The 26073-nt window shown below is 41.0% G+C and overlaps 1 long non-coding RNA gene across 1 annotated transcript in view; it reads right to left on the bottom strand.

Annotated features, from left to right (window-relative positions):
• LOC113602267 (uncharacterized) overlaps positions 1-26073 on the bottom strand; it is a 293893-nt gene that overhangs the window by 257176 nt on the left and 10644 nt on the right. Inside the window, exon 2 of the long non-coding RNA XR_008296039.1 lies at positions 21168-21302. This is a non-coding gene — a long non-coding RNA (uncharacterized LOC113602267). The remainder of the gene's footprint in view (positions 1-21167; positions 21303-26073) is intronic.

Below are 26073 nucleotides of genomic sequence, written 5' to 3' on the forward strand. Positions count from 1 at the left end.
TTCCTCCCCAAGCCCATCCCAATAAACACTTAACTGAGAGTTGACAATTTCACGTGTGATAATTTGTGAGTGCTGATCTCAAATGGATCTCAGGTGCGGCTAATATAAATGATAATCTCAAGGGCTTGCCAGCTAGAGGTGTAACCTATAAACAAACTGGTTTTAATAGCAATTCATTCCGTGACAGACACTGTGTGATGACTTCTCTGAAAGCATTCCACAGAATAAAAGAACTTGTGTTTGCACAGAATACCATGGCAACTGACAATTACATCTCAATAGAAACTTTTTTTTTCTTTAAGTAATCTAATCAAGATTTGGGAGAATCAGAACTTTCCTGATAAATTGGTCTGGTAAATTAGAGTGCTTGCTCCTGCTTTGTGCCATAGGGCCCAAGAAGCAAAAGCTGGGCAGTGACTCAAGGTGGCGACTGTAGGAGGAGATGAGCGAGATCTATCCCTCAGTGTGGGGTGAAGAGAGAGAAGTAAAAGATACGCATATATGTAACCATCCACATCCTCTACATCAATCAAGGCCATTGGATGGAATCGAGTTGATGGCCATGCAACAGCATTTCTTTCCCTTTCTTCAAGGAGTAGGTCACCCTTTCATGACCTCTACTTCCCTCTGACAGCTTTTGTACCTTTCTCTGCAAGTTCTTCTACCTCTAGTTGCTGTTCTACAAACCAAGGTTGACACTAAGTCCGCTTCTCAAAACCATTACGTTAGCAGTGGGACCCCTGGAGTAAAATCAGAAAACAACTTTGTTTTCCTACATGACCATTCAAATTCACTCTTGGGGCAAGCTCTTCCCCTTGCATTTGGATAAAAACTCTTTTAATCAGTCTCAAATTTAAAAAGTCTTCCAGCAATGTCAAGTCATTAAAAATTATTCTTTATTCAGTAATGAATATGTACAGGATGGTGCAATAAGTTAAAATTTCAATCTTAATTAAAAGGTTACAGTCTTGCATCTTGGATAAGGCATGCTGGGCTTGTTGCTGCTCTCTCCTTTCTGGACACCCACTACCACACCTAAGCATTCACTCATTAGATATCTTTGGGTCCCCAGGAGCTGAATTCTCCAAAAATCCTTTTTACTGCTCCAACACTTTTATTCTTCCACGTGAGTGATGGATTAAGAGCAGCCAAACTGGTTTTTGACTACCTAAATCATGATCCATTCAGCCAATTCATTAAAATATCCATTTGGCAGGGGCCAAGATGCTGGAACAACATGGAAGATTTTTTTGCATCTCTCATCCCTGAAATGTAGCCAGATCAACACTAAACCATTTTGGGGGGGTGGGGAAGAGGGGAAAGTGGGTGGTGGGCATTGAGGAGGGCACTTGTTGGGATGAACACTGGCTGTTGTATGGAAAGGTAACAAATACTTGGAGACTGAAGACCATCCTACTAAAGAATGAATGGGCTGGGGCGCCTGGGTGGCGCAGTCGGTTAAGCGTCCGACTTCAGCCAGGTCACGATCTCGCGGTCCGTGAGTTCAAGCCCCGCGTCAGGCTCTGGGCTGATGGCTCGGAGCCTGGAGCCTGTTTCCGATTCTGTGTCTCCCTCTCTCTCTGCCCCTCCCCCGTTCATGTTCTGTCTCTCTCTGTCCCAAAAATAAAAAAATAAATAAAAAATAAAAACGGAGAAGAAAAAGAATGAATGGGCTAACCAAGAAATTAAAGAAGAAATTAAAAAGTACATGGAAACCAATGAAAATGATAACACCACAGCCCAAAGCCTCTGGGATGCAGCAAAGGCAGTCATGAGAGGAAAGTATATAGCAATCCAGGACTTCCTAAAGAAGGAAGATAGGTCTCAGATACCTCAACCTTACTTTACACTTAAAGATCTATAAAAATAACAGCAAACAAAACCCAAAACCAGCAGAAGACAGGAAATAATTAAAGATTAAAGCAGAAATCAATGCTATCGAAACCAAAAAAAACAGTAGAACAGATCAATGAAACCAGAAGCTGGTTCTCTGAAAGAATTAACAAAATTGATAAACCCCTAGCCAGTTTGTTCAAAAAGAAAAAGGAAAGGACCCAAACAAATAAAATTCAGAGTGGAAGAGGGGAGATCACAACCAACACTACAGAAATACAAACAATAAGAGAATATTATGAGCAATTATACACCAATAAAATGGGCAATCTGGAAGAAATGGACAAATTCCTAGAAACATAAAACTACCAAAACTGAACAGGAAGAAATAGAAAATTTGAACAGAATAGAAAAATTGAACAGGCCCATAACTAGTAAAGAGATCGAATTAGTAATCAAAAATCTCCCAAAAAACAAGAGTCCAGGGCCAGATGGCTTTCCAGGGGAATTCTACCAAACATTTAAGGAAGAGTTAACACCTATTCTCTTGAAGCTGTTCCAAAAAATAGAAATGGAAGGAAAACTTCCAAACTCTTTCTATGAAGCCAGCATTACCTTGATTCCAAAATCAGACAAAGACCCCATTAAAAAGGAGAACTACAGACCAATTTCCCTAATGAACACAGATGCAAAAATCCTCAACAAGATACTAGTCAGATCCAACCAGATCCAACAATACATTAAAAGAATTATTCACCACGACCAAGTGGAATTTATACCTGAGATGCAGAGCTCATTCAATATCTGCAAAATAATCAATATAGTACATCACATCAATAAAAGAAAGGACAAGAACCACATGATCCTCTCAATAGACGCAGAGAAAGCATTTGACAAACTACAGCCTCCTTTCTTGATAAAAACCCTCAAGAAAGTAGGGGTAGAAGGATCATACTTCAAGATCATAAAAGCCATATATGAAAGACCCACTGCTAATATCATCCTCAGTGGGGAAAAACTGAGAGCTTACCCCCTAAGATCAGGAACATGACAGGGATGTCCATTCTCACCACTGTTATTCAACATAGTATTAGAAATCTTAGACTCAGCAATCAGACAACACAAAGGAATAAAATGCATCCAAATCAGCCAGGAGAAAGTCAATCTTTCACTCTTTGCAGTGACATAATACTCTATGTAGAAAACCCAAAAGATTTCACCAAAAAAACTACTATATCTGATCCAGGAATCCAGCAAAGTCACAGGATATAAAATCAATGCACAGAAATCGGTTGCATTCCTATACACCAATAATGAAGCAACAGAAAGAGAAATCAAGAAATTGATTCCATTTACAATTGCACCAAAAACCATGACATACCTAGGAATAAACATAACCAGAGGTGAAAAATCTTTACACTGAAAACTATAGAAAGGTTATGAAAGAAGTTGAAGAATACACAAAAGAAATAGAAAAATATTCCATGCTCCTGGATTGGAAGGACAAACATTGTTAAAATGTCGATACCACCCAAAGCAATTAACATATTCAATGCAATATGAATATGCAATATAAAAATAACACCAGCATTCTTCACAGAGCTAGAACAAACAATCCTAAAATGTGTATGGAACCAGAAAAGACCCCAAATAGCCAAAGCAATCTTGAGAGAAAAAAAAACAAAAACAAAGCCAGAGGCATCACACTGCTGGACTTCCAGATGTATTACAAAGCTGTAATCATCAAGACAGTATGGTACTGGCATAAAAACAGACACTCAGATCAATGGAACAGAATAGAGAACCAAGAAATGGACACACAAACATATGGCTAACTAACCTTTGACAAAGCAGGAAAGAATATCCAATGGAATAAAGACAGTCTCTTCAGAAAACGGTGCTGGGAAAACTGGACAGCGACATGCAGAAAAATGAACCTGGGCCACTTTCTTACACCATACACAAAAATAAACTCAAAAATGGATGAAAGACCTAAATGTAAGACAGGAAGTCATCAAAATCCTAGAGGAGAGAGCAGGAAAAAACCTCTTTGACCTCGGCTGCAGCAACTTCTTACTCAACACGTCTCCAGAGGCAAGGGAAACAAAAGCAAAAATAAACTATTGGGACTTCATCAAAATAAAAAGCTTCTGAACAGTGGAGGAAACAATGAACAAAACTAAAAGGCAACCAATGGAATGGGAGAAGATATTTGCAAATGACATATCAGATAAAGGGTTAGTATCCAAAATCTATAAAGAACTTGTCAAACTCAACATCCAAAAGACAAATAATCCAGTGAAGAATGGGCAAAAGATATCAATAGACACTTCTCCAAAGAAGACATCCAGATGGCCAACTGACACATGAAAAAAATGCTCTATATCACTCATCCTCAGGGAAATACAAATCAAAACCGCAATATCACCTCACACCTGTCAGAATGGCTAACATTAACAACTCAGGCAACAACAGATGTTGGTGAGGATGAGGAGAAAGAGGATCTCTTTTGCACTGCTGGTGGAAATGCAAACTGGTGCAACCACTCTGGAAAACAGTATGGAGGTTCCTCAAAAAATTAAAAATAGAAGTACCCTACAACCCAGCAATTGCACTACTAGGTATTTATCCAAGGGATTCAGGTGTGCTGTTTTGAAGGGGCACAAGTACCCCAATGTTTATAGCAGCACTGTTGACAATAGCCAAAGTATGGAAAGAGCCCAAATGTCCATCAATGGATGAATGGATAAAGAAGATGTGGTGTGTATATATATATATATATATATATACATACAACGGAGTATTACTCTGCGATCAAAAAGAATGAAATCTTGCCATTTGCAACTACGTGGCTAGAACTTAAGGCTATTATCCTAAGTGCAATTAGTCAGTCAGAGAAAGACAAATATCATATGACTTCACTCATATGAGGAATTTAAGATACTAAACAGATGAACATAAGGGAAGGAAAGCAAAAATAATATAAAAACAGGGAGGGGGACAAAACAAATGACTCTTAAATATAGAGAACAAACAGAGAGTTGCTGGAGAGGTTGTGGGAGGGGGGATGGTCTAAATGGGCAAGGGGCATTAAGGAATCTACTCCTGAAATCAGTGTTGCACCACATGCTAACTAACTTGGATGTAAATTAAACAATAAATAAATTTTTTAAATACATAAAAATAAAATAAAATATCCATTTGGTCTTTTGATTTAATTACAATTTATGGTATGTCTTCTATTTACAGAGCACTGTGCTAAGGATACTGCAAAAGACAGCTCTCTGCCATTCAGAAATTTTCCTCTAGTTCAGATGAGAAAACATGCACACAAATAAGTAGACCACAACACCGTGTATACTATGACCCTATGGTCATAAGAATAGTAAATGCTGCAGGAAATTAGTAAAGGAAACTATCTTTTCCAACATGGATTATTGGAGAAGACTTCATGAGGACATAGAATGTGAATTTGAAACTTGAAGGCCATATAATAATAGCTCAATATGGTGTTTTATGCACATATTTCTATTAAACCCTACAACAACCTTACAAAATAGGTACTATTATTATCTGTAGTTACATATGAGAAACCTAAAAGCTAGTGGTATCAAGTAATTTCATTCAAGTTCCCATAGCTGAGAAGAGAAGATCAGGGACTCAAACATTGTCTACTTCAGAACCTTGGAGAGTACTTTCCAAAATGGGAGGTGGAGGTGGAGAATAATACAAATAAGAAAACAAAGTGAGGAAAGGTAAAGGGTGGTCAAAGAATGGGCTAACAGGACATCCCATTCTGACAGGAGGGAATAAGCTCAGTATGAGGTATTGGAAGATGACAGAAATGTTTGGTGGAACAGTGGACTCAATTATCTCCAAATGTGAGTAGCTTTTAGGAAGAACCTCTAGCAGAAGAGCATGTCTGGCAGCTATTTGTCCCATTTGCGTCTACCATCTCCCCTAGTGCTGACCACAACAAGTTTGTCTTGAATTCAAGCCTGTGTTTATTTCACCTCTTTCTTTCTTATGCCCCTAGGAATTGATCTGACAACTCCTATACGAGGAGAGTTTCTATTTACACAGTCCTGCATTCAGGTGTCTGGACAGCTCATCCTCATGACATGACTCTCCTTTTCCACAACCCAAATAAATAAAAATGCCAATCAAAAGTCTTCAGTAGGGCAGGCTGCTTTTTTAATCTTGTAGTGTGTTTAGAGGGTAAGAGTGTGAGCAAGGAGACATGTGAGAGAGGGGAAATACTAGAGAATAACAGTGAGGTGACCTAGAGAAAAGATCTATCACAACTAAGAAAAACTCATTTATCTGCTCAGAGAAAAACAGTCAATTATGATTTTCAGTGACGTCTTAGGAAGTGTGATATAAGCTGCCATTTAGCCAATAAAAAAGTCTTTTTATTTTTTTTAGGTGTATATTATCTATCATTATGTTTGACTTATAGAGAGTGATATCCTTGTGAAATGAGGGGGTCTAGTGAGTTTTCTTCGAAACACAACAATTAATTGTGCTGCTCCTTCAACTCTTTCCTACATGACCATTTTCGCCCTAGACCTAATGTACTTTTAATCCTCATAGTCATATCACTGAGATTTTGCATTTACTAGACTACCTAGCTACTATCTTTTTTTCTTTTTCCAAATTAAAAAGAAACAAATGAGATGCGCCTAGGTGGCTCAGTTGGTTAAGCGTCCGACTTTGGCTCAGGTTATGATCTTGGGGTTTGTGAGTTCAAGCTCTGCATTGGGCTCTGTACTGATAGCTCAGAGCCTGGAGCGTGTTTCGGATTCTGTGTCTCCCTCTCTCTGCCCATCCCCCACTTGCTCTCTCTCTCTCTCTCTCTCTCTCTCTCTCTCAAAAATAAATAAACATTAAAAAATGGGGGGGGGGGTGCAGCGCCTGGGTGGCTCAGTCGGTTAAATGTGAAACTTCGGCTCAGGTCATGATCTTGCAGTTCATGAGTTCTAGCTCGCCATTGGGCTCTGTACAGAGAGCTCAGAGCCTGGAGCCTATTTTGGATTCTGTGTCTCCCTCTCTGTCTGCTCCTCTCCCACTCCTGTTCTGTCTGTCTGTCTCTCTCTCTCTCTCTCTCTCAAAAATAAATAAACATTAAAAAATTTTTTTTAAATTTTAAGGAAAGAAATGAAATGGTAAGTGCAGCCATTAACAGCTGCAGAATGAGTTAGAACTTCAAAACTCAGAGTGTCTAGATTGTTACTGGGTCTGGCCCTATACTGTAACTCCTATAGGGGTTGGTAGGTCTTTTCCTGTGACTGAGGTACAGGAGGAAATTCCAAAAGCATCAGGCATAGAATAATTTATATTTCCCATGGGGTTCTCCCCATTTCTCTAGGTATGGTCTCAGATTTGGGGTTCTATTTTCAGGCATTTTTTTTTCTGATATAGTAATGTTTGAAACCTTGCTTTCAGTCACTAAAGAAGAGCAGCAAATATACATGAAATGCCTCCTTAGGAGATTCAGAGGTACTGGTAAGTTCTGCAGTAAGGAATTGCCTTCAGTTTTATTTCACCTGGAAGTCCCCATACTTTTCTTCTTGTAATAGCTATTATCGTCCTGTAGACACATGTTAGGAAGCACTGTTATAGATGAAAATAAAGACATGCAACATCTGGCCTGTCAGACTGGATTATAATAAAAGTCTTTTGGGTTGACAGAAAGAAAAATGCATAACTGCAAGTGTATTTTTCATCCATCAAACATCTAAAAATTACATATCCTAAATATGAACTATTATGATGGAATTTTAAATGCCCAAGATAAAAATAAAATAAATAAATCAGAGTTTATCATTTCAAGTCTCATTTTTATGCTATTTCCAACAGAAGTATACTCTTGTTTTCTAGAAATTTCCTTGAAATTTTTAATGAACATTCTAAATGTACCTGGGCTACATAGCCTGGCTTCTTATTCCACCTTTATAAATAGGTCTGACCCACTGAAAACTACAGAGATACAATTATGTGCCAGAAAAATACAACTGTAGATTTTTTTTTTCCCAGAAACTGCAATAGAGCCCTCCTGTGGCTAATTTAATCCAACAAAATTTCCCTGATCTAAGCAGAAAAGCATATAAAGAAGCAGTTTTACTGCAGCTATAGCCATGGCAATGTGCTTTGAGTCTAAGAGCCCTGGGAATAAACAGCTCTATGACAAATATATATTTCCTTAGAAAGAGAAAATAAAGCCTAAGGGTAGAAGGAAAAGAATTTACCTCTTTATTTTGCAGACAGTGTCTGAAGTCATTTTTATCAATTTCATGGCCGTAGTTTACCAGAAGGAAAGGCCTGGAATTTAGGAGCTACTGCAGCAGTGTGTACCTTAAAAAAGGAAAACCACCTATTTCCATGACTCAAATTTCCCAAATGTTAAATGAGAAAAGAAGTTTCCATTTATCCAGAAACAATTTATCTGGCAGATGCTGTAGACTGAGTATCAGTGTCCTCCTAAAATTCATATGTTGCAAATCTAAATGCCCAGTGTGATGGTATTAGAGGTGGGAGGGGGGTATTTGGATGGTGATTAGGAATTAGTACCCTTATAAAAGAGGCATAAGAAAGCTCCCTTGCCTCTTCTCCCATGTGAGATTATAATGAGAGATGGCTATCAATGAGGAAGTGTATTCTCACCAGGCATCAAATCTATCAGAACCCTGATCTTGGACTTCCCAGCCTCCAGAACTAAAAGAAATTAATTTACACTGTTAATAAGTCATCAACTTGTGATATTTTATTATAGCAGCCCAAACAGAGTAAGACAGAAATTGACAACAAGAGTGTAATGTCCTTAACAAACACATAAAAAATGTAGAAGCAGCTTTGGGACCAAGTATTGGGTAGAAGCTGGAAGAATTTTGAGGTGCATGCTAGAAAAAGTCTACATTGCCAAGAACAGACCATTAAGGTTGATTCTGGTATGAATCCAGAAAGAAAAGAAGAGAAAGCCACAGTCTTTTAAGGGAATACCTACATAATCCTGAACAAACATTGGTGGAAATATGGACAAGAAAAGCCATTCTGATGAGATTACAGATGGAAATGAGGAACATATTAGTGGAACAAAGACCATCCTTGTTATAAAGTGGCAAAGGACTTGGCTGAATTGTGTTCATATGTTTTATGGAAGGTAGACTGGAAAGTGATGATAAAATTGGGTATTTGGCTAAGGAAATATCTAAGCAAAGTATAGAAGGAATGGCCTGATCCCTCTTGGACTGCTTTATAGTAAAATGCAAGAAGAGAGAAATGACTTAAAAATGGAATTATTAATTAAAAGAGGAGCAGAACTTAAAGATTTGGAAAATTATCACCCCATCTATATTGGAAAAAATGGGAAAAAGCCTATTCAGGAGAAAACACATAATGCATGGCCAAATTTGATAAAGAGATTAATATGAATCAGCTATCTCCACAGAGGCTTGGAGCTATTCTTCCAGATAATGGGGAGATTAGTCAGCCATCTAAACACAAGTTGTATGGGAAAACACCCAGTCTTCCTTCCTGTGTGTCTACCTTACTCTAACACTACTGCCACACTCACAACACTTCTGACACCAAATGTGGGGGGGATTTCTCCTACCAAGCAGTTCTCTAGACACCAGCTGGGTGTCCTATAACTTAACTCAATTCTGACACTACCCAGAGATAGCATATGATCCCACAGATTAAAGGCTCATTCCCACAAGACTGTTCCCACCCCACTTCAGATGTCAATCACAAGTCCCCACTGTCACCCTTGCTTCTGACTAACAGGCTATAAACCTGAGGTTCCCACAATCCTCTCCTCAGATTCAATTAATTTGACAACATCTCACAGAACTCAGGGAAACACTTATTTACCATTTACCTGTTTATTAAAAGATATGATAAAAGATACAGAAGAACTGCCAGATGAAGAGATGAATTGGGTGAGGTCTGGGAGGGTCCTGAGTACAGAAGCTTCTGTCCCTGTGGAGTTGGGGTGTGCCACCCTCCCAGTATGTACGCATTCACCAACCTGGAAGCTCTCAGAAGCCCCTACTACTAGAATTTTATGGAGGTCTCCTTACATAATGTTAAAAATAAAACCACAGGCCCCAAATGGCATCACTTAGGCCATGTCACTAAACCAGAGCTTAATACCTAACCTAACTGCAGTTTCAACCTCGCCCAGAAATGTAAATCTTAAGTGGTCAGTCGGGAATTTTCTGATAAGCACCAATGAAGTAATCTGTCGCCAGGGCCCTCTCAATTCCCTAAGGAATATAAAGTAATCTACATAAGACTTCCCCCTAAGGAAAGATGATCTTGCTTGGAACAATCCTTCCTTTTCTTTTATTAATGACTTTAGTGCCCTATCCTACTTCCCATAAAAACCTTCCATTTTGTTCAACTCCTCAGAGCTCCCCTCTACTTGCTAGAAGGGATGCTACCATGATTCATAAATCACTTAATAAAGCCAATTAGATATTCAAATTTACTCACTTGAATTTCTGTTCTTTAACATTAGGCATGATCAGTTATTAACTCTTTTTCCAGCTCAGCTGAAAGTTCCAAGCTTCTAACCATGGCTTGGTCTTTCTGGTGATCAGCTCACATCTAGGAGCCCACCCAGAGTCACCTCATTAGAACAAAAAATGCTCATGGTGCTCTTATTACTTAGCAATTTACAAGGGTTTCAGGAGCCCTGTGCAGGAACCAGGGTCAAAGACCTAATATTTATATTTTCTGTTACTTCTGTTATCTGTTATCTTCTGTTATTCTTTTAGGCCAAGACCAATATCCAAGACAATGGAAAGGCATTAGAGGTCATCAGAACTGCCCCTCCTGTACAGACTCAGAGTACAATGGGGCAGAACATTTTCAAAAGAGGGGCCACCACCGCCAGGTGCCATCTTACAGCATAGGCTCTGCTTCCCCCCATTCCAACACCCTATTCCTCTGCACCCCAGGCTGGGGCCCAGCAGGCCCTGGTGAAGCATAAGCTGGGCTCAGCAAAGCCTAGGGGACATGGTTGCCTCCTCCTAGATTTCTAAGGATGCCTCCAAGAACCTCAGGGTCCAGGCAAAGAACCACAATGGAAGTGGAAACACCACAGAGAGCCCAAACTAGGGCAATGTCCAGCAGAACCATGAGGGTGAATACTACCTCATTACCCCAGACTGGTAGTCACCACTGTGCGGTCCCAAACAAGAGAGCCACAGGCACAGAGCGCCAATCCACAAGAACCACAACGTAAGCTGTGCCAAGCAAACCACAGAGGCAGGGTCACCCAGAGCTTTGGGGACTCAAATTCCACCTGGCAAATTCCACACTCCTGTGTGTCTGGAAGGCAGAACCTCCAACCCAAAGGTCCTATAGGGCTGAACATCGAGTCAAAGATTATTTTCAAACCTCAAGGTATAACAATTTCACATCTGAAGTTTGGACTTGCTCAAGCCTTTTCTTTCCTATTTCTCCCTTTTGGAATGTGAGTGCTTATCCTATTCCTGTCCTGTAATTAATTGTATTTTGGAAGCGCATAACACATTTGACTTCACAGATCACAGCTGGAGAGGAATTTGCCTCAAGATGAATCAATCATATCTTGAGTGTCACCCATATCTGATTTAGATATTCAGATGAGACTTTGGACTTAGACTTTTGAGTTGATGACACATGATAAAGACATAAGTTGGGGGGGGGGGGAGTGCAGGGTAAGAGCAAAATTCTGTTATAGCAACCCGAACAGACTAAGACAGCAGACCTCAATTTATCAAGATACAAACTCAAAACCAGAAAGTAACAGAAAAGAAAACAAACATATTGTTCTAAACTTGACTTATTTACTGGTGTTCCTTGTTACGGACCAGAGAAGGTTTCTTTTATGTTGCCTGTTGAGTATCTGAGGACCTGAAACACAACTGCAAGACCTACTTCTCATCTAATTTTCCACACATCTCACAGTCTTGGCTACCTCTCTAATGATGCTTTCTTATCTCTCTTGCCTCAAAGCTTCCATGGACCATTCTGATAACCAGTACATTACTGGTTCATTCCGGCCTGTGGAACCCTCTTCCCATAAACTGCCCTCATGTGCAATGGCCACCCTCTTTCCAACCCTGATGTAACCTATACCGAAGTGCATGAACTGAATAATTATGAAAATTCACTTCCTTCCTGAGGAAAGAGCTCCTGGTAAGTCTGCTTGGGTGAACTTCCACTGATTCTAGGTAGGGTGGTATACAGTGGCTAAATCATCTTGGGGTTTTGAGGATATGTCTAGGAACTTACAGAGACCAATTCACAGTATCTCACACATTATCTCACACCCAGTGAATATCTGTTAAATGATATTTTAACAGACTGATGGGTGGATAGATGGGTATACAAAAATGCAATGGGTGTTAGACATCAATTTTATTCTCTTTCAAATATTTTTTTACTTTTTTATTAAAAAAATTTTTTAATGTTTATTTACTTTTGAGAGAGAGAGAGACAGAGTGCGAGCGGGGGAGGGGCAGAGAGAGGGAGACACAGAACTCAAAGCAGGCTCCAGGCTCTGAGCTGTCAGCACAGAGCCTGATGCGGGGCCTGAACCCACAAATTGCAACATCATGACCTGGACTGAAGTTGGAAGTTTGACTGAGCCACCCAGGCGCCCCTCTTATTCAATTTTTTTTTAAGTTTATTTACTTATTTTGAGAGAGAGAGAGAGCACTAGCAGGGGACAGGCAGAGAGAGAAGGAGAGAAAGAAGCCTAAGCAGGCTCCACACTCAGCCCTGAACCTGACACAGAGCTCAAATCCATGAACCGTAAGATCATGACCTGAGTGGAAACCAAGAGTCCAACACTTAACCAAATGAGCCACTGAGGTGCCTCAACATCAATTTTATTCTTCATTTTTTTTTAAGTAGGTTTCATGCCCAGTGTGGAGCTCAACACAGGGCCTGAACTTGCGACCCCAAAATTAAGACCTGAGCTGAGATCAAGAATCGGATGCTTAACTGACTGAGCCACCCAGGCACCCCTTTATTCTTAATTTTTAAGTAAAACATTATGTTCATTATGACATATATATATATGGCTTCTACAGTTAAAAAAAATAAAAAAGAAGAGGGGTGCCTGTGTGGCTCAGTTGGTTAAGTGTCCAACTCTTGGTTTCGGCTCAGGTCATGATCTCACATGTTGTGAGTTCAAGCCCTGTGTCAGGCTCTGTGCTGACAGTGCAGAGCCTGCTTCAGATTCTCTCTGTCCCTCTCTCTCTGTTCCTCCACCACTAGCCTCCCCCACTCAAAATAAATAAACATTTAAAAATAAATAAATAAATAAATAAAAGGAGAGCTTGGTGCCTTCTATATCTGATAATCTTTTATGTGGATACCCATATAAGAGAGGACAATGCTAGCTATCATAACAAATTAATGCAGACATTTTAATTTTTTTTAATGTTTATTTATTATTGAGAGACAGACACAAAGCATGAGCAGGGGAGGGGTAGAGAGAGGGGGAGACACAGAATTTAAAGCAGGCTCCAGGCTCTGAGCTGTCAGCACAGAGCCTGACCCGGGGCTCGAACTCACAAACTGCGAGATCATGACCTGAGCCAAAGTCGGTCGCCTAACCAACTGAGCCACTCGGGCGCCCCAATGCTGACATTTTAATGGGTCAATATTATAAAAGTTTATTTCTTGCTCATAAAGCAGTTCAATCAAGTTAGCTGTCCCTGTCAGGTGGTTTTCCTCCCCACAATGATTGACAGATCCAGGTTTCTTCTACATCGTGGCTCTGTTATATCCCCGAGGGCCTCATTATCCAGTTATCAGAGAGGGAAGAAAAAGTGGAGAAGGCACACACACGTCTTGAGAAAATCTGGCCTGGATGACATACATCTCTTTTATTCACATTCCATCAGCAACGGTTAAACACCTGGCCATACCCAGATGCAGCGTTAGTAAAGTGCCTGCCTGAATATCTGCTGCCTACCTAGGACACATTAATGGTAAGGAAACGTGGGCACAAACTTTTGGTGAATACCTACCTATCTCTGTTCAACTTCAAAAGAAATACAAAACTATTAACAAAGTTTTTTTTTAATGTTTATTTATTGATTTTGAGAGAGAGATAGTACGTGAAAGCAGGGGAAGGGCAGGGGGTGGGGGTGGGGAGAGAATCCCCAGCAGACTCAAAACTCAGTGCTGAGCCCGACACAGGGCTCAATCCCACAATGGTGAGATCCTGAGCTGAGCTGAAATCAAGAGTTGGATGCTCAACCAAACGAGCTACCCAGGCACCCCTAGCAAAAATTATTTTTAATGAAAATATTCAATGCTATTTTCAAAAGAGCACTCTCATATACTGCTTCTATCAGCACAGAGCCTGCTTGCGAGCCTCTGTCCCCATCTCTTTCTGCCCCTCCCCCACTCCTGTTTTCTCTCTCTCTCAAAATAAATAAATTTTTTAAAAATTTTTAAAAAGAAAAAAATTTTAAAATATTCCAAAATATTTTAAAGCTTTATGTATTGAGATGTTGACCATAGTTATTTAGAGTAATGAAAAATTAGAATAGTGGAAACATACTACTAAGAGAATAGTTATGTTGTCAAATGGCATATTTATGTAGCCATTGAAATATTTATGAATCATTTTAATAGTGTTTGTTATAAAGCTTAATTTTTTAAGCAGTTACAAAATTGTATGTGTAGTATACCTTAATTATGTAAAAAAATATAAGAAACATGTAGGAAAACACTGAATATACTAAATATTTGCTGAGTATGCTCCTAAGAGGTGGGATATAGTAATTATCTTTTTATTTTTTCACACTATTCAAATTTTCTAAAATTAATGTATATTATAAATTTACATTCAGAAAAAACTAACTTAGAGGGTGAGGAGAACAGCCTTATACAAGATAGATATTATTGGCAGAATTTGATTGGATCCTTCTAATAACTGCTCCACCTCCTATTTCCAGGCTATTTTCCCTATTCTTGATCTTGGCCGCTGCTTGTGAAGTTCCCTGTAACATCAACTAGTAAACTTGTATCAGCTGAGTTTGTTTTTTCCAACACTGCCTTCTGTTGTTGTGTCATTTACTATTTCCTGACAGTAACAATAGTTGCTCAGAATTTTAGGTCTGATCAACTCTGTGATACTCAAAGAATAAAATGGTTGGAGTCATTATTTTAAGGAGACTGATCTGGAGCAGGGTGTCTGGAAGACTGGGGTATGATAATGACTTACATATTTTTTATACCTCTTTGATGTGAATATCAGGAATGCTGACTACATGATGTCTACAGTACTCTTCAGTAGACTGTGAGCTCCTGGAACAGAGCAATTGCATTATCTTGGTTTCCCCAGTGCCTAACATAGCCCTGACACATAACTGCTGCTTAATAAATGTTTCAAACGAATAAATGAGGAAAGGAGGAAAGGAAGGATGAGTAACTATTTAATAATGGTGATTGCTATTCTGAATACTAATGCAGATCAGCCACTCAACTAATATTTAGTGAGCAAATATTGAGTGCTTGTTTGTTCTAGGAACTAGATTCCAAGCTATAAAAATTGGATTGGTGAATCAGTTTCATCCAGTGTATATGTGAAGATCTGGGACCCTTTGAAGGCTTTTTAAGATGTGTTTGGATCATCCACCTAGTGCTAACTAAAGGCTACACAGTCTCAGGGCTACTGATGTCCATTAAGCATAGTCAGGCAGACCAGAGTTTGGTTATTAATTAGTCAGGTAGTTTGCCAGGGTCAGGTGGTCAGAGAGCATTGCGTGTGGTGTCAAAGGTTAATGTAACAGCTCATCTGCAGCCCATCAGTGTAGCAGCCGCCTGGGATCAACTCTGCCTGAAGCTTCTGCTGTGTTGTAATCTGGCAATTTAGACAAAAATTATCCCTTCCCATCTCGCCATTTCCTCCAGACTTAACACAGTCACCTGGATGTCCCTAACTGGGTCTTCAACGATCAATAGTTCCTGAAAGGAGTACTTTTTATCCTGGGTATCTAAATGCCCTGTGGGCTCCGGGCCTTCTCAAAGCTGGTGTCATTCTCCAGAGGTGGGCAATGGCCTTAGTCACCAGGATTCATCTCATCCTTGATTGCTAGGATGAATGATTTCCCCCATTCAGAGCCCTATGAATTGATTTGTCTAAGGATGTAATTCTTACACCTGTGCCACTTTATGTGGTTGTCAATGGCTGTGTCCCAAGACCTGTGATCCTAGGTGGCATCCTGTCTTGTCTTTAATTTGCAGCAGCTCTCATAACAAATGCAGCAAGAAGTGTTTAAGAAGCTAGATGACATCTGTGGTCTTGAAAGCATGTAAAAATTTATTATTTAATACTTGTTAAAAATTTCTTTCAACAGGAGCTTAAAGTTAGCTGAATAATAGCATCAGTCATTCTTTTAAAGAATACATGGGAATGCTTGATTACATATTCTTTTATTAATCCACGTTTCACTAATGACGAGGGACCATAAGGCAGGCTGAGCGCAAAATACAAGCTAGCATTACCACCCCTCCCCCCCACGCCCCCGCGCCTCACACCACCCCACTCCCTTGTGGGATGTGTGTGATATCCCTCAGGCACTCCTGGCTGCCCAAGAACAAAGGAAAGGAAAGAAAACAAATGGTTAAGTGATACAGATCACAGTCCTACAGTACTCGAATATCCATCAGTTTACAAATATCTTAGTAAGTTACAAGAAAAGGCAATCTTATCAATAGCCTAATCTTCAGAAACCTGTAGATTCAGTTTCCTAGAGCCCCAACATCATCACCCCTCCATAGTGATATGGGGACCAAAGGCAAGAAGGAAATGGCAGGTAGAAATAAATTTCCTTATAACCTGCATCCCATAGACAAATACTTGAGGCAAATATAGAGTATAACATTTCTTCAGGAAACCCCTACTGTCCTAATGTTAATTCCTTACTAGAGGGAAAACAACCTTAGCTTGACAACAGCAAGGCGTCAGGTATCCTAGGAGTCGTCTTTAGCATATCAAAGTCCTTTTGGAGGCCTTCCTTTTGCCTTTACCTCCCCAACCCCATGTTATAAAACCAGTCATTCTTCACAACCCCAGCACAGCTCTTTCTGCCCACTGGTCCTGTCCCTGTGCTTTAATAAAATCACCTTTTTTGCACCAAACACATCTTCAAGAATTCTTTCTTGGCCATCAGCCCCAAACCTCATGAACCCCCACCATCACCCCAAAACCTCATCACTAATAGCCTACAACCTAAACCCAGCAACTTCTGGCTGTAAAAGAGTTCTACATTTCATTGTGACTACTGCAGCAGTGTGTGTGTGTTTTCTCAAACTGTACTGTAGTTAGGATCCTTGTCTTTTTTTATCATTTTATTTGGTTTTAGAACCTGGAACTATGCCGTCTTGACATTTATTTTACTTGTCACTCTATAATTCTGGTAGGCCATATCTGAATTTTCATTCTTTAGAATTCTACAGAGCCATGTCCATGTACCTTCTTTTACAAACATTTCTCATTAAATGTGTGTGTGTGTGTGTGTGTGTGTGTGTGTGTATGATAGTTATTTAAGGGAAAATCAAAGGTCCTGCCTGATGTGGGAAACAAAGGCAGAAGGAAATGTACATAAAATTAAATTTACTTATAACCTGCAGCCCAATGACAAATACTTGAGGCTGGCAGAGTATATATAAATATATATATTCATTCCTCCAGAAACTCCCTACTGTCTTAATGTTAATGATTTTTGCTAGAAGGAAAAACAACCTTAGCTTGACAATAGCTAAGCCTCCAGGTTCCTGTGAATCTTCTTCAGCATATGAAAGTCCTTTTTGAAACTTCCCCCCTGGCCTTTACCTCCCCAACTCCCAAGTATGTAATCAGTCACTCCTTGCAATCTCACAATCTCAGGGCAGCTTTTTCTGCCCACAGGTCCTGTCCCCATGCTTTAATAAAACCACCTTTTTGCACCAAATATGTCTCAAGAATTCTTTCCTGGGCATAGGTTCCAAACCCCAACGTTTTCCACATCACTAGCAATCACCAATCACTTCTTTCTTCATATAGAGGATTTTTCTACAGAAGCCCACCAGCACCAACACCAACAATAAAACATCTGTTTTAAAGTATGGTGATGATAATTACATCACCCCGATTTGGCAAAAAAAGAAAAATAATCCAAATAGATATAATTTTCTCCCCCAGCAAGGTCAGCAATCTTATACAAATCTATGGACATATTGTAGCTTAATTTGAGGGAAACTTGGCTTTGTCTCACTAACACACTTTTATTTCTTAAAAATAAGAGGCAGGGGCACCTGGAAGGCTTAGTCGGTTGAGCATCCGATTCTTGATTTCGGCTCAGGTCATGATCTCACAGTTGTGAGATACAGCCCTATGTCAGGCTCTGTGCTGACAGCATGGTGCCTTCTTGGGATTCTCTCTCTCCCTGCCCCTCTCCCCAAATAAATTTAAAAACATTTTTAAAAATAATAAGAGACAGACTACTGTAGAGGCTGCTTTTAGGCAACATGCTTGAGCAATGGAAACTTGAGCCAGACAAAAGGACCCACAGTGACCACTGAGCTGAATGCAAACAGGCTTAGTAAGTGACCCACCTGGAAATGTCCATAGGCTCTAACCAATGGGCTACTTACACCCAGGCACAGTTCCCAAGATTACCATAAGAAGGGAAAATTCCATAGCTTCCCATACTTCCTCACTCCACCCTATAACTATAGACCCTCACCATCGCCTCATGGCAGTCTCTCCTTTGCTGTCCCGCCCACTGCTCCCTTGCTGTGTATTCAATAAACTTCTGTCTCTTTTGTTCTGCCTCAGGCGGATCTTTTCACCACCCGTGCCCCGAGCCCCCATCCAGTCAGAGTGCACCACAACCACTCAATTTGTAGGTGGCAGGTTTAATAAGCAAGGGAACTCACACATGAGGCTTGTCTTGGATGGCTGCAAGACAAGCAGATCTCTGCAACTGCTTGCCAGAATCTTGAAGTTTATAGAGAGACCTTATATGGGCTTAGTCACATACACATCCAGATGGTCTCAACACCACATTACTATCTTAAGGCTATGTCCTTGGTGCAGCTGCTAGTGTGGAAAGGCAAGCATAATGCACACTCCAAGGACAGAAGAAAGGATGAGGAGCCTCTGATTGCCCAGTCTAGCCTGAGAGTCAAACAGAGGTCACGTCCTTTCAGGACCTCCTCCCACATCCTGGGAAGCAAGAAAGTTATTTTCCCCCAAGTAGTGACAAAGAAATCTGTCAACCAACTTAAAGAAGGCAGCTGAAAATAATTAATTGTTGTATAGCCTCATTACCTCTTTTTTGGAAAAAAAGGGACCCAAAGCTCTGTTCGCCTTCCTGATAAGGGGATGTTCAAAGGCTATAGCCAAAAAGATGCATCCTTTACATATGAATTTCCTATGTTAATTCATATAGAATTTTTAAAAACACAAGTGTTTCTCTGAACTATAGATCTCACTCAGTGCAATTACGTAGCTGTCTAAATCCCACTGATTGCTACAGAGCCAATATTACATAGTGTTGAGAGTACTCTGGACTGTCAAACTACTTGGCTTTGAATTCCACCTCCATGCTTGCTGTGTGAACTTGAACAACCCATTTGACCTCTCTGAGTCTTAGCTGTCCTAGCTATAAAAATAGTAATTTCCCCAAGGATTGACATGAAGATTAAATCAGTCAATACATGTAAAGCATAAAGAAAAGTACCAGTGTATGGTAAATACTACATTATTATATAACAATTTGATATGCTAAATCTCACTGAATCCTGTCAAAAAGTCAAAAATTGCTATATCTGTGCCTGTATAAATAAAATACTTAATGATAATTGAAAACTTTTATCAATAATTGCTTTGTTTCAGGATGGTGGGCACTGATACTCTAAAGAAGTACACCAAATTTGGTAAAATCAGTTCCATAAAATTATTGTGGAATAAATGTGCAAACTGAATGAAAGACACTAAATTTCAAACGTTGAATTAAAATAGAAACTTCATTTACATTCTATCAAAAATGGTTGCAAAATTATCTTAACGATTAAAAAAAAAACCCAAAATTACCTGAACTATTATTCAGGGCAAAGTTTTGGTTGTAAACTTGAAAGTATGCATAGTAAGTAGATTTTTAAGGGTTTCAGTTGCCAATCTGGTAGGATTCAACTAAAAATAGCAGTAATAAACCCTCCAGTTAACACAGCATATTAAAAATATCCACTTTCCTCCTCTTTGTATGATACCTCACTAAAACAAAAACTGAGGAGGGGCGCCAGGGTGGCTCAGTGGGTTTGGTCTCCAACTCTTGATTTCAGCTCAGGTCATTATCTAGAGGTTCTTGGGTTCAAACCCCATGTCAGGCTCTGCACTATGAGCTTGTGAGTCTATCCCTCTTCTCTCTCTGCCTCTCTCCTGCTCATGTGTGCTCTCTCTCTCAAAATAAATAAATAAACTGGGGTACCTGAGTGGCTCACTCAGTTAAGTGTCTAACTCTTGATTTCAGCTCAGGTCATGATTTCACAGTTTGTGAGTTTAAGCCCCATGTCGGTCCCTGTGCTGATAGTGTGGAGCCGGCTTGGGATTCTGTCTCTTTCCCACTCTCTCTCTACTCCTCCACCACTCATGTTGTCTCTGTCTCTCCCAAAATAAATAAATAAACTTAAAATAAATAAATAAACCTAAAAAACTGAGGAGGTAAAGAAAAAAAAAGTTAGGAGGTATAGACCCACAAGAACAAAGATAAGAGAAAAAGAGACAACAGAAAAATGCCCACAAACATCTAGAAACTGGGGATGCCTGTGTGGCTCAGTCGGTCAAGCGTCTGACTTTGGCTCAGGTCATGACCTTGCAGTTTGTGGGTTCAAGCCCTATGTCAGGCTGTGTGCTGACAGCTCAGAGCCTGGAGACTGCTTCGGATTCTGTGTCTCCCTCACTCTCTGCCCCTCCCCCACTTGTGCTGTGTCTCTCTCAAAAATAAACAAACGTTAAAAAAATTTTTTTTAATCTGGAAACTGAATGACATGTGTCAGTTGTGTCCCCACAAAACACACATTGAAGGTGACCTTATTTGGAAATAGGGTCTGTGCGGATATGATCAAGATAGAATGAGGTTATAATTGTGGGAGACACTTTTAGGCAAACAGACTTGAGCAATGGAATACAGAAAGGGCTATGGTGACCACCTGGCTAAATACAGACAGGCCCATCAGGGAACCCAACCTGAAATATCCATAGGCCCCAACTGACCAATGGGCTATTGACAACTAGGCAGTTACCAAAAAAGGGAATATTCCATACCTGGCCATACCTCCTCACCCTCTCTCCTTAAAGGGCTCTTGGGTGTCTCAGTCGGTTGAGCATCCAACTCTTGATTTCAGCTCAGGTCATGATCCCAGGGTCATGGGATTGACCCATGTTACTCTTGTGCTCTCTCTCTCTCTCTCTGAAAAAAAAAAAAAAAAAAAGGGTGTGTGTGTGTGTGTGTGTGTGTGTGTGTGTGTGTGTTTTAAAGTAGCCCCCTCCCACTGTTGTCTCTCCCCTGCTGTTGTTGCAACAGTCTCTCCCCTGCTGTCCTGCCTGTCACTCCCTTGTGGTATATTCAAATAAACTTCTACCTCCTCCTTTGTTCTGCCTTGGGTGAATTCTTTCACCTCCCCCACCAATGGCTTCCACCCCATGGATCGTTGCCCCACATTTGGGGCACCCATCTGATAGGGAGACATCCCATTTAGGCACCCATTAGAGTGGACCCTAATGTAATAACGTGTCCTTATTAAAAAGAGGGATATTTGGGCCCTGGGAGAACACCATGTGCTGATGGAGGCAGAGACTGGGGTGATGCATGTACAAGCCAAGGAATGCCCAGTACTGGCAGCAACTACCAGAAGCTAAGAGGGAGTCATGGAGCCCACAGAGTCCCCAGGAGAAACCAACCTTCTGATACCCCCCTTTTTTTTAATGTTTTTTATTTTTGAGAGAGAAAGAGAGACAGACAGAGAGAGAGATAGAATATGAGCAGGGGAGGGGCAAAGAGAGAGGGAGACACATAATCTGAAGCAGGCTCCAGGCTCTGAGCTGTCAGCACAGAGCCCAAGGTGGGCTTGAACTCACAAACCATGAGATCATGACCTGAGCCAAAGTTGGAGGCTTAACCGACTAAGCCGTCCAGGTGCCCTTCTGGTAACTTGATTGCAGATCTCTAGCATCCAAAACTGTGAGAGAATAAATTTCCATTGGTTTAAGCCACCCAGTTTGTGGTAATTTATTATGACAGCCCTAGGAAATTAATACAGCACTAAACAGATGGACTGATGAAGACTCATACAGCCCAGAGGAAAATGAAACCCAAGTGTTTTCAGAGGCAAGGCCTGGAAGCAACCTAATTGACACTGCAAAACCTCACAAAGGCTCAGGAATTGAAAGCAGCAGATATCCCAGATGGTGTGAGCTGAAAAGAGAAGGTTAAAAGTCCTGGAGACAATTAGATTCCTAGATTCCCCACCACACCAGACAAGGTCAGGGAAACATTCTCCACTTGCGCATTCCCAACCTGGAACCTGCAGAATTATTTCTTTTCTGAGATATCAAACCTGAAGGACCATGATTCAGGGATACCAGCCACAGCTGAAAACAAAGATACCATATGGAATAGAGGTTTAGGTGAAGGTATATATACAGAAATTATCAAGATTTCCAGCCTCCTTTTCCCTTTGGGCTCCAAGAAAACTGGTAAATCCCCCAAGCAAGTAATGAGAAGGTTACTCTCAGGAAGAAGACAAATAAGTGGGCCCTTGCCCCATCATCTTACAATTTGCTCAGCAGATGACAAGCCCTTGCCCATGTCCCCAAAGCACCTTTGTAGAGCAGGGCTTTTATATATGAATTGACACCAAGGACCACCACACAGCTGAGAAACGTCTCTTGCATAAAGGACAAAGAAGCCACATATAAACAACCAACCAAAAAAAGACTGAAAAGAATCAACATCAATGCAGGGTTATGTAGAAAACATTTTAAAAACTCTATAATTTATGTCTTCAGACTTAAGAGGCACTACATCCATTAAAAAAAAAGAACATGATGCTATAAAAAGAACAGAAAATAAAAAGAGCACTTAGAAATTAAAGTACAAGCATACCTCATTTTATTGCCCTTTGCTTTATTGTACTTGCAAATACTGCATTTTTTTTTTAACAAATTGAAAGTTTGTGACAGCCCAGCATTTAGCAAGGCCATCTGCGCCATTTTCCCTACAGCATTTGCTCACTTTGTGTTTCTGTGTCACATTTTAGTAATTCTCAGAACATCTAAAACTTTGTTGTTATTATTATACGTGCTATGGTGATCTGTGATCAGTGATCTTTGATGTTACTATTGTAATTGTTTTGAGGTGCCATGAACCAAACCCATATGACAGCAAACTTAAACAATGTTGTGTGTGTTGTGATTGTCCCACTGACTTGTTGTTCCCATCTCTCTCCCTCTCCTCAAGCCTCCCTATTTCCTGAGACACAATATTGAAATCAAGTCAGTTAATAACCCTACAATGGTCTCTAAGAGTTCAAATGAAAGGGAGAGTCTATCTGTTAGAGTAGGCATGTGGTTAGGCTTTCCCATGATGCCTGGAGGTAAGCAAAGGGGAAGTCAAGGCCCTTTATCAGAAAAGTTAGCAACCTGTCCTGGTAGCATTCCATAAACAAGGCCACAGGAGCCAGATCAAACCAGACAGACCCAAGATAAAGAAGGCCATAGACCCTGACCAAGTAGGGGAGAAAAGACATGAAACCTTGTTCTCCCAAAAATTCCCTACCTGAGTAATAAATATTCCACACCTTAGTTAACAACAGTCAATACAGGATAGAGACCAATCCTGGAGGCAGCTCTCCCTAGAGGATGCCCACCCTCACATCTCCAGAGTGTACTCTCTCTTTTATAGACTCTTCACTTGTGCCACTCAACCAATGTGTCTGGTCCATCCTTGATTTCTTTTCTTGCGATGACACCAAGAGCCTCCAGCAACATCCCGGGCATGGGCTGGGCAAAGGCCTCAGGGCCCAGAGATCTCCCCAGTTCACCCAGCAACATATTTTTGTGACCACAAAAAGACATGTTGAGTGACACTCTTCATCAGTGAGTTTCCAACTCTTACCTCCCTTGTGCTGGAAAGTTGGTCAAGAAGCATACTTCCTTGGGGCACCTGGGTGGCTCAGTTGGTTAAGCCTCTAACTTTAGCTCATGTCATGATCTCATGGTTCGTGGGTTTGAGCCCCGCATTAGGCTCTCTGTTGTCAGCACAAACCCCAATTTGGATCCTCTGTCCCCCTCTCCTTCTGCCCCTCCCTTCACCCTCCCACCCTCCCCCCACAGCCCCACCCCCAGCACGCACTTGTGTGCCCTCTCTCTCTCTCCAAAATAAATAAACATTTTTTAAAAAGAAGAAGGAACCATACCTCCTTTGTTTTACTCTTTCTTTCCAATCTACCTGGGAAGGAGACAGTCTGGGAGCATTTATGAGAGACTGATTTTCAGCTCCAAAGAAGAAAGGCACACTTGCTCCATCGCATAGAAAGGTGTTCTTAGGCAACTAAGAACCTACGGGAAGTGTCTGAGGTCATTCCTGGAGATGTGGAGCAGTCCTATGGGGAACCCCCTCTCATGGTAATTAATTTCTGGCTCACCCAGGGATGCACACATAAGGATTGATCGATCATCCAGGGATCTGAGCCCCCGTGGCAGTTTCACACAGCTGCTGGGAGAAACTGAGATACATAGAAGAGTGATTCATGGCCACCAACTCACAAACAGTACACCAAGATCCATTACATCAATCCCTAGGTGACTAATATTCCCAAGCTGTCTCTAGCTCTGCAAAATCTGTTTCTTAGGCATGGGACACTCTGACCTGACCTTCACCTCTGTCTAGCTTCAGCTGCTTCCTCTCATTCTTATTTCCGAAATATTCTTTGTTGAGATGTTGCCCCTAGAGGGGGCGCTGGGTCCCTTGAGAAGTTTTGCCGGCTATTGCAAAGGTCCTGGACGATTGCCCGCCCGCTCAGACTGTTGTATCTGTGCAAGATACCATAAAATACGCTATAAACCAGTTTACTCCCTGGCAAAGGACCCCAGCTATTGAGATTTCCTCCTGTGAGTCTGCCTTATTCACCACTTAATTAAATGTGACTCAACCCAAATAATTCAGGGATACAGAGATTTGGGGGGAAAAAAAGGTTAGTTTCACAGGAACTGACAGCAAAGTGGGAGAGATCAACAGATATCTATGGGTCAGACAAGAAATATTCAATGAAAGGGACTTCCAACCCTGGTAGCCATTTTTGGTCACCAACTGTTTGAGAGGCCTATCAGAACAAAGACAGTGGGATATTCAGAGAACTTGGAGTCATGATGATGATGCCTATTCCCAAAGTATCCACCCTGGGACATCAGAGCTAAATTATCGGGTCTTTGGGAAGGCTTCCGCTTCAAGGACTGCAGATGCCAGCACCAAGCATGGGCTCTGGGATGCCAGGGCCAGCACAGTTGCCACACAACATGCTGGCCACAGCTGTGATGACAGAATGACAAGCAGACAGCAGGTTGGGGATGCCATCAAAAGTAGCAGGCTGAGGGATGCCTGGGTGGCTTGGTCGGTTGGGTGTCTGACTTAGGTTCAGGTCATGATCTCGCGGTTTGTAAGTTTGAGCCCCACATCTGGCTCTGTGCTGACAGCTTGGAGCCTGGGACCTGCTTCAGATTCTGTGTCCCCCTCTCTCTCTGCCCCACCCCTGCTTGTGCTCTGTCTCAGTCTTTCAAAAATGAATAAATATTAAAGAAATTTTTTTTTAAAAAAAGGAAGTAGCATGTTGGTCCATTTGCCATCAGAACTCTCCAGGAGAGTTCACATCTGAGATCCTATCAGGATCCCAAGAAGGAGGGAGCTAACCTTCCCCAGGAAAATAGGACTTTAGGTTTCTAATAATGGGAGCCCTTATTTTGTTGCTCCTTATTTCATCACAGGAGTCAGCCTTCTCCCTGAAGGCAATAAGAAGTTCCACCTCCATCCCCAAAGACTCCTCTCTGAGATGTATTCTGAGACACTGGGATCAACCTCTGTTAAAAAACCAGAAAGAGGAAAAGGCTTATCCTCTTTTGTAACAGTATTTGGCCTCAGTATAGGCTAAAGGACAGGGAAGACTGACCAGAAAATGGAAGTCTTA

This window comes from Acinonyx jubatus, chromosome B1 (assembly GCF_027475565.1).
Source record: "Acinonyx jubatus isolate Ajub_Pintada_27869175 chromosome B1, VMU_Ajub_asm_v1.0, whole genome shotgun sequence".
NCBI lineage: Eukaryota > Metazoa > Chordata > Mammalia > Carnivora > Felidae > Acinonyx > Acinonyx jubatus.